Raw genomic sequence first — 9,986 nt, 5'->3', positions numbered from 1 at the left:
ATTTTTGAAAGGATCCATGTCTGTAGATGATATTTTGGTATGATAACCATTCCTGAGTGGCAGCTGTATCACAGTTATCAGCTCATGAAGTTAACCACCCGCTAAACTAAATTGCATTTTAGACGCTGGTGCATATCCTGGTTTAGCCTCATGGTCAGGACATTTTTCAATGTTCTATAATATTGTCTTTGGTATCATTTTAAAGGGGACCTTCTTAGCTTTCATTCAAGCCCTGTTGTGGATATTTCTCACAAATATAGAGGTCACTTGAGCTCTTCAACCCGTCAATAACACACATCTTTCTGCAATTTTCGCCTAAACTATATACTTTCTTTTAGCCCTGTGGCATCTAGGAATATCAGGGACACAAAACACAAAAACTGGAATACTCACAGGACTATAAAGATTCAAGAAATGTATAATATACCCATACTATTTCATTGTGTGAGGTGATTGTGAGCCTTTAAATGAGAACTAGACCAAAGCCAGTTAGGTCACAAACTGGTCTCTATACATTTGTTTAAATATACAATCAAAATACATGATAAAAAGGAATACCATAGTGAGGTAATGAACTATTTTAATATTTTAAACAACATTGACATTTACATATACTTAGTCAATGATACATGTAATCCCATATCATTAGTGGGTATATCTAATGGTAATGGGTAGGGTAATGGGTATTTGTGAATATGGTTACATTATTGTTATCAAGCTCTGGGTAACCAAGTCCAGAATCAACATCCTGTGCATCAATAGACTACTACCACAGTAATACCATCAGAATCATCACACTGTCATTCATCAAACTGCTCGTTTCTCTCATCATCTGACTCCCCAAGTTCAAAGTCCAGTTCTGGACCATCCTGCTGTTTTTGGTTACTGCAGATCTGTAACCTGCACATGTCTGTGCATGGAAGTCCATTTGACAGGCACATGCAGCTTGGCATTTTGCATGAATGCACACACTTGCATGTTAGCATTTCCAAGACCACATCTGGTGCAGGTGGGGAGCGCATCCAGTAAATGGCCAGCTTGCCTTCATCGTCTGTCCATCCATACTCAGTAGGGCTTGGCACCACAGGGTTAGCCTGCAGACAGCACTTCAATATTGCTGCCTGATAGTTGGCTCGTTGAACATGCATAAAGAGACAGTCTCTACATGGTGGCAGCTGGCTGGACTCAACCTCTCCCCTTTTGGTGCAGAAGAGCTGGTAACGCAGTTTGTTCACCTCAGCAGTGCTGCTATTAGCAACATACATCCGACAGGTGAACTGCTCAATTTTCTGGAACAGCTCATCACTCACATTCCATGTCTGTCCCAGTTGACTAAAAGTCTCTTGGCAGGAAGTGTGCTTTCTCACTATCTTCAGGGCATTCAGCTTCCCTCGACCAGCGAATGCACTGACAGTGTCGCAGCCTGTGAAGGCATGTAAGCCAATTAGACTGTCACAGATGCTGTCTCCAAGTGAACTTGCCAGTTTGGTGATGTCGACAAACCGTGTGCGGTTCTGAGTCCCACACTTCTGGTAGATGGGACAGGTGATGTCCTTCTGGAAGCCAAGACAAAGCACCATGACATCAGTGTCCTCAGCTGTGATGATAACTGACTTTGAGCCCGCGTTTGCTGCATGCAATGCATGCAGGAGCAGACGGGTGTCAGCTTCTTCATGTGTGGAGTGCAGTTCTGCTGCTTCCTCACACCCATCTTCTGTCAACTTGTAGCAGGTTTCCTCACAGGTCATGTACAACACCTTGCCATGCAGCATAGCTCTGTATCGTGGGAGTTTCCACTCTTCCACCAGAAACTTGATGAGACTGGTCTTGTTGGAGGAACTGCACAGAAATTTTCTCCACTGCTGGACGTGGTGTCCCCCTGCAAGATTCTTGTACTGGAGAGTGATGTCTCCACCCCGGTTCAGTCGTTCAGCATCTTTGATCGAAGTCTGGTGATAGACATCAAAAACAACATCAATCCTCCCACTCTGTGCTCCCTCATGGAGGACCTGGGTCAAGGCTGACTCTGCCACCTGTGCAAAGGTTTTGTTGTTGCCATTCATTTTTTGGACCAGGCTCATCCCATCAATGATGGAAGTAGATGGGATTGGGATGTCTTCTGCAGGAGATACATTCTTTTCAAGCTCTCTGGCAAGTGCAGCCTTGTTTGTTTTTCATAAGGACCCATCAGCATTTGCCAGTGCCCATGGTAGTGGGCCCAATGGGTAGGCAAGGACATCCTTCAGATTCACCTTCCTGCTTTCAGCCACCAGGATCATGTGACTGAAAAGGTTTCTATCTGCCTTCAGAACCACATCCTGTGCTTTCTTTCCATGAGCTTGTTTTTTGCTGACATTGGAGAATGTTTTCAGACTTTGCTTGGTCATCTTGTCGTGGAATTTCACAGGTGGTGGGTCTGCATCTAACCTTGTTTGCTGGAATGCTTGGTAGGCCTCTTCTCCTTTCTCAAGAGCTCTCAAGAGATCTATGGTCACATCAGGTGGAGCCATGTTGCCAGTGGAGAGGCTAACCAAATCAATCTCATCAGGGGACATAGGATTGAGCCAGTTATTCTCCATAAGGTCCATGAGAGACTGGACATCTGCTTCATCTCTCTTGATCCTTGGACTCTGTAGATCTGGATGAGACCATTTGCACCTGCCTTGACCTGTCAGGTCTCTCAGCTGTCTGAGGTACATGCTTCTATACTCAGCTGTGAGATAATATTTGGTCACAGCTCCTGGCTTCAAGCTGAATCCCTTTGTCCCTCCAGCTGTTTGGGTGTCTTTGTTCACCGTTTCTTCTATAGCTTGGTCAACAGGGATTCGGCCAAAGGGATTGGTGGAGCCCAGTTGGACTGAGAAGCCTCCTTCCATGAATTCTGTGTACACATCTGGGTGTGTGATGGGCAGCTCAGACATCTGGGCGTAGTAGTAGGGGAGGTAGCGTGCATAATTCATCCTGTCATAAGCAAAGCACCATGGGATCATTGCTCGAATGCTAGCCAAGTGTAGCATCCAGTCTCCCTCTCTGGATGCTCGGATGAGCCCCAACAAGATTTCAACCATGTCCAAATAGGACATCCAGAAGTTCGAGAGGCTGCCGTTTCCACCTCTAAGGAACTCACGGTAGACTTCAAATAGATCCATGATGCGTGTACAAGAGCTGTTCTCGAGGACCTCCTTCAAAGCATGTTGTGAGACTTCTTTCCCAAGGCTGTCAATGGTCTTCAGTGTCTCATTCAGGTGAACCATGTCATTCCTGTGAGTTTCTTCCAACCAGGACAGGAAACCATTCAAGGTCAGTCGCATGAGAGCCTCATACAGGAGCTTGTGTAGTCGCACTGCCCTGTTGTACTTGCGGCCATCCATAACACCAGCAATTGAGCCTTCTGCAATCATGCCAGACTCAATGCAGAGGTCTTTGAGTCCAGCATCTTGGAAACGCTTTCCTATTATTGCCAGCAGTGTGCAGATGGTGTGGAATACCCCAAGCCTAACGATGATATCATGGAACTTGTCATGGTGTTTCCATGTGATCTCGACAGCCTTCGCATACAGGGCTTGGTCAAAGACACAGACAATCTTCCTCAGGCCTAAGCACTGCATGATGCTCAGTGACTGGTTAAGCACCTCGTTGACAGTAGACATTTGTGTCGCTGGAGCATTGATGGTAGGCAGATAGCCTATATTGTCGGGGATGACCGTCATCTCTCCTCAAGTCAGGATGTTGAAGCCTGTCCAGCTGCTGACTGACTGTTCTTCTTGTTGTGACATGCGTGCTAGGACCCAAAGAAGGTTTTTCTCTCTGGCAAGCTTAGTATTGGCTGCAGTATCGGCATCTGACTTTTTGCTTTGTGGTGGCCCTACCCGTTGTCCAGCATTGTAAGTTGGTAACATTGGTGGGGGTCCATCAATGCTTCTCTTCTTTGTTTTGGGAACAGTGGGCATGGGTTGGACAGGAAGTGGGTTGACTGGCTTTGCTTGCACAGCAATCCCATGGACTCTGTGAGATGTTCCCTCACCACTGACAGTTTCTTCAAGACGGTCGATATTGTCCCAGGCTAAAGTTGTGAATATGCCAGGATGGATGTTAGCTGGAAGGGCAATGCCACTCCCTGATGATGAGAGTTTCTGGAGACACAGGGCAGTGTTGATCTCTTCCATCTGTGAATAGGACACACTGTGACCAAGTCGGTTGAGGATGTTTATCAACTCTACATTTCCTGTCAACGATTTGACACTGAATGGCAGAACAATGTGCTTGGAAGGCTTGGTATTTCCACATGTCACTGCATATACTATGTCATGGCCAAATGACTGCAGAAGGCACTGCACTCTCTGGGATGCATGATCAGGATCATTTGAGCCTGTGAGTAGAGAGTACAGGAAGATAATGAGCGACTCTGGAATGGTAGGACATTCTGCTTCTGGTTTGACTTCAGGCGGCCAGGTTTGAGGAACATCTTGACTTTTAATGTCTGCTCTCAATTTGATGGCTGCTTTGGCTATAACATCTTGTGCACTGACACTTTTCAGGGTCTGCAGCTCCCTTTTGAGAGACTGATTTTCTTTGGCAAGTTCCCTCATGGACAAATTATCGGGATAGAGGAGGAATTTTCCTTTCTCATTAGGGAATATCTGCAAGGCTCCAGCAAACTCACTCTCCAGGTTTCGCCTTATGTGCTTCTTGGTTGATTCCTTGACTTGGGCAATGCCTTGGGAGTTCATTGAAGCTACCAGTCTAGAAGAGAGATCAGTCATTGTCATCACTTGAGGATTGCCAAAAAGCTCCATCCTGATGAAGAGGAACAGCTCATTGTATGCCTTATTCACAGCAGCTTCATACTGGGCTGCATCATCATCTTCATTGCTGGCAACCTCTCCTTTGGAAACCTCTTCTTTGGTGTAAAGTCTATAGCATGACCTGTGGTAGTGCCCTTCAGCTGCTACAAGGTCTCTACTCACAATGGCAAGGATTCTGCTGTCCCTTTTCTTTGTGGCTGCACTCCTGATCTTTGCATCAGCTCGCAGTTCTCGACACTGCACCAGTACTTCTCTCGTATTCTGTCTCTTGGAATATTTGCTGTTTTTCTGACAAAATATGCACTCTGCATCATAAGTCCTAGATGTACTTGGAGCATGTCGAGCTACTCTCTTAGATTGTTTCTCTTCAGCAGAGACACAACTTTTCTTTTCTTTTGCAAGGAGGCCATCAAGAATTTGCTTCATAGTGAAGATACTGTGACACTTTCTGTGGTAGTAGATTGCTGGAATCTGTCCCTCAGGAATGTCTTTTGCCAGTTTCAAAACTGGTGCATGATTTCGTATCTGAGCTGCCCTGAGCAGAGTTCTCCATGAGTCGACACTTTGTAGTGAAACCAGCTTATCTGTATCATCAGAACAGTGGATAACGCACTCCACCCGTGGGCGCTTTGGTATTGGGTAAAAACTTGCTTGTTCACCAGTGGCCATATTCAGTCAGTTTTCACCTGCCACATACAAACAAATACATGTAACTTAGGTGTATGAACACTACTAAAACAAAGTTTACTTTGCTTCACCAGCGTCATATTACCATTATTTATCTTACATAGCCACAAATAGATACATTACCTAGTTGCTATGCAACAGCTGTATTTTTGTCCACCTGAGGCCGCTAAAATCAACACAAGATGAAAGTTCCTCGTAGCCACTTTAACTAATCATATTAACATATACATTAAAAGAACATGCTAACATTATGGGAAATTAGCTTACAATCTTCTCCAGAGTGAGACAAGAAGATAGATACCAGTTTCCTCTATATGTGTTTAGTAGAAAGCTATCTGGCTGCACGTTAGCCTAGCTTAGCACAATGAATGGAAGTACACAGTACTGGTTATCCTTGGTTGTTGGCCAACTAAGAACTGTCCCAGAGTTTAAGCTAGGCTAATCAGTACCAGGGGTGTTGAAATGCTATATTTGTAAAAATCTGGGCAAATACACAATCGTGAGAGGCACAGAAACAGGTTTCCTGAAAGAAAAATGAAATAGCTGCTCATTTGGAAAGGTTATCATGTATTATTTTACTTCTGTTAGTGTACCAAATAAAATGGCACCAGTGAAGTTGTGTCACCTTGGGTGATATCGATATCTGGTCTGACCCATGGACTAACTGGCTTTGGTCTAGTTAGTTTCTTAGTAATAATGCCCTTCTAATTTAAGGTTCACAATCACCTCACACAATGAAATAGTATGGGTATATTATTTTTTTTTTTAAATTTATTTCGGATTTTTCCCTTTTTTCTCCCAATTTAGTGGCCAATTGATCCCTATTTTAATTCAAACACCCACCCTCGTATTGCGTTCGCCAACTGCATCTCTCCGGCCGGCAGTCTCGAAGGAAAGCGCCTCCCCACTTTCGTGACAAGGCGAATCCAAGCCGAACCACTGTTTTTCCGACACACACAGAGACGCATTCGCATGACGAACACAAGCCGACTCCGCCCCCCTCCCGAAGACAGCGTTGCCAATGATTGCTGCTTCATCGAGTCCGGCCATAGTCGGATCTGACGAGACCGGGGCACGAACCCCAGTCCCCAGTGGGCAACTGCATCGACACCAAGCCGATGCTTAGACCGCTACGCCACCGCGGACTTAGTATGGGTATATTATACATTTCCTGAATCTTTACAGTCCTGTGAGTATTCCAGTTTTTGTGTTTTGTGTCCCTGATATTCCTAGATGCCACAGGGCTAAAAGAAAGTATATAGTTTAGGCGAAAATTGCAGAAAGATGTGTGTTATTGACGGGTTGAAGAGCTCAAGTGACCTCTATATTTGTGAGAAATATCCACAACAGGGCTTGAATGAAAGCTAAGAAGGTCCCCTTTAAAATGATACCAAAGACAATATTATAGAACATTGAAAAATGTCCTGACCATGAGGCTAAACCAGGATATGCACCAGCATCTAAAATGCAATTTACTTTAGGGGGTGGTTAACTTCATGAGCTGATAACTGTGATACAGCTGCCACTCAGGAATGGTTATCATACCAAAATATCATCTACAGACATGGATCCTTTCAAAAATTATAAGTTTTGCCACCTTGAGTGTACCGAAATAGGAAATTTTGAGCTCTGGCCCATGGACTATAATATAGTCTACTGCATCTGATGTCTGACTTCCGTTTGCTGTGAAGCTTCCGCTGAGGAAGGGCTAAAAATAGCTCATGGACGCTACCACATGAAGTAATACTTGGGGTAGTATTGGTAGAGGATCAATGACCACACCGGGTTATAGAACTCGGGTTTAATCATGGCTCAGTAGGCAGACGTAATAGCGATACATAGTAGCGGCATAATAGTAACCATAATAACAGTCCGGGTAGTACATAACACCTAGTGTAGTTCCAGTGGATATACATAACCTTATATCACTACACCCCATTGCAGAGGCAATCAGTGTGGCATATGGAGGATGTGAAGTCATGAAAAAGGAGGTAGAGATTCAACAGGTCAGAGTGGAAAACAAGACCACATATGCAGAAGCGGTCAAGACGGTGAACCAGAGGAGAAGGAGGGAGACTAGAGACACAAATAGTAGCCAACATAACAAACAGCAGGAAGAACCAAAAGAGGGTAAAGTGTGGGTTGATCTAAAGAAATTAGTCACTTTCACTGTAGGAGTGATAAATGCTACAATGGAAACAAAAACGGAAAGAATACAAATGATAGTAAAAGCTGCAGCAAACCATCTGAATCTTAGTAAACTGACATAGGAGGAGGTGAAAAATGACCTCCGTGCTCATCAGGCAAGCAAAGAGTCAGCATGGGTTGGTTAAAACAAGTATGATTCTTTTATTAAAGTGCAATGCAAGAGGCTTGGTGGGAAACGGACAAGAATTTAAAAACTTAATGGCCAATCAAGGACACCTGAAGTTGTTTGTTTACAAGAGACATGGTTAAAACCAAATCTTGATTTTAGAATTTTCAGCTATACTGCTGTGAGGTGTGATATGGAAGAGAGGACAGGTGGAGGGTGTGTGACTTTTATTAAGGGAAATGTACCATTTAGGGTTGTTAAAAAGGGACAGAGGGATAGTATATAGTAGTAGAAATATGGACAAATGAAGGTCAATTCACCTTCATAAATTATAATAACTATTGCAGGAAACTAGATATAAACAAGTTAAAGCAGATCCAAGGACAGGTTACAAATCACATTTTTTGGGTTGGGGATTTTAATTCACATAGCACGTTGTGGGGAGTGAAAAAGACGGATACAAACGGGGAATTAATTGAGCAACTGTTGGAGGATAATAACTTGGTGTATATTAATGATGGGAGAGGGACAAGGATAGCTGTACACACAGGTAACGGCTCAGCACTAGACTTGACACTGGTATCACGAGAGGTGGCAGGGATATGTGAGTGGGAATTATGGGAAGATTCAACAATCGGTAATGACCACTATCCAGTATTGAATAAAATACAGATAGACCGGGCGTCCGCGGTGGTGTAGCCGTCTAAGCATCGGCTTTGTGTCGATGCAGTTGCCCACTGGGGACTGGGGTTCGCACCCCGGTCTCGTCAGATTCGACTATGGCCGGACTCGATGAAGCAGCAATCATTGGCAACGCTGTCCTCGGGAGAGGGGCGGAGTCGGCTTGTGTTCGTCACGTGAATGCGTCTCTGTGTGTGTCGGGAAAAAACAGTGGTTCGGCCTGGAGTCGCCTTGTCACGGAAGTGGGGAGGCGTCTCCTTCCAGACTGCTGGCCGGAGAGATGCAGTTGGCGAATGCATGCAGTACGAGGGTGGGTGTTTGAATTAAAATAGGGATCGATTGGCCACTAAATTGGGAGAAAACAGAAATAAATTTATAAAATAGAGATAGACCAGGAAATAAGGGGAAAGAAAAGAGAGCCAAGGTGGATATTTAGTAAAGCAAAGTGGGATCACTTCGAATATTTGTGAGAGGGAATGTAATGAAATAGACCTGAGTCAGGATATTGAACAAGTTGATGGAATGTTTAGGAAAATTGTATTAAAAGCAGCAAATCTATCAATTCCCAGAAGCAATGGAGAGGAAGGCAGTCCCGTGGCGGACTGAGGAGTGCAGCAAAGCTTTTAAAGTATTAAAAAGAACCCATAATTTCCAAAAAACTAAAGGAATATGAAGTGCACAGGTGCAAGCAAGGAAAACTGAAGGAAGCAAAGAAACGAAGTTGGAGGGATTTTTGTAACAAGATAGGCAGATCAACACCTATAGGTGATGTATGGGTTTATCTGTTGTCTTGTTTCACCCCGTTTATTGGAAAGCGACTTTGAGTATTAGAAAAGCGCTATACAAGTTTAATTTATTATTATGGCCAACTGAAAGTCCTCCTCCACATAGTCTATGGAGGAGGACTTTCGGTTGGCCTCAAGGAAGTCCTGGCAAACCATCCGGCAACTCAGGAAGGGGAAGCAGGGCTTGACTCAGGCTGTGTTCAGCCGGGGAGGGAACTGTTGACCCGGACTGGGGATGTTGTCGAGAGGTGGAAAGAACACTTTGAGGAGCTCCTGAACCCGACTAACACGTCCTCAGTGGAGGAGGTAGAGTCTGAAGACTCAGGGGAAGCCCCACCCATATCCCTGGCAGAGGTCTCTGAGTTAGTTAAAAAGCTCCTCAGTGGCAAGGTGCCGAGTGTGGATGAGATTCACCCTGAGATGCTGAAGGCTCTGGACATTGTTGGGCTGTCTTGGTTGACGCATCTCTTCAGTGTCGCATGGAGGTTGGGGACAGTACCTGTGGAGTGGCAGACTGGGGCGGTGGTTCCCATATTCAAAAAAGGGGACCGGAGGGTGTGCTGCAATTATCAGGGCATCACATTGCCCAGCCTTCCTGGGAAAGTCTATTCTAGGCTGCTCGAAAGGAGGCTCCAACCAATTGTCAAACCTCAGATCCAGGAGGAACAATGCAGATTCCATCCTGGCCGTGGAACAACTGACCAACTCTTTACC

The sequence above is a fragment of the Lampris incognitus genome, chromosome 6 (genome assembly GCF_029633865.1).
Source record: "Lampris incognitus isolate fLamInc1 chromosome 6, fLamInc1.hap2, whole genome shotgun sequence".
Lineage (NCBI taxonomy): Eukaryota > Metazoa > Chordata > Actinopteri > Lampriformes > Lampridae > Lampris > Lampris incognitus.
This window is presented reverse-complemented; position numbering follows the sequence as displayed.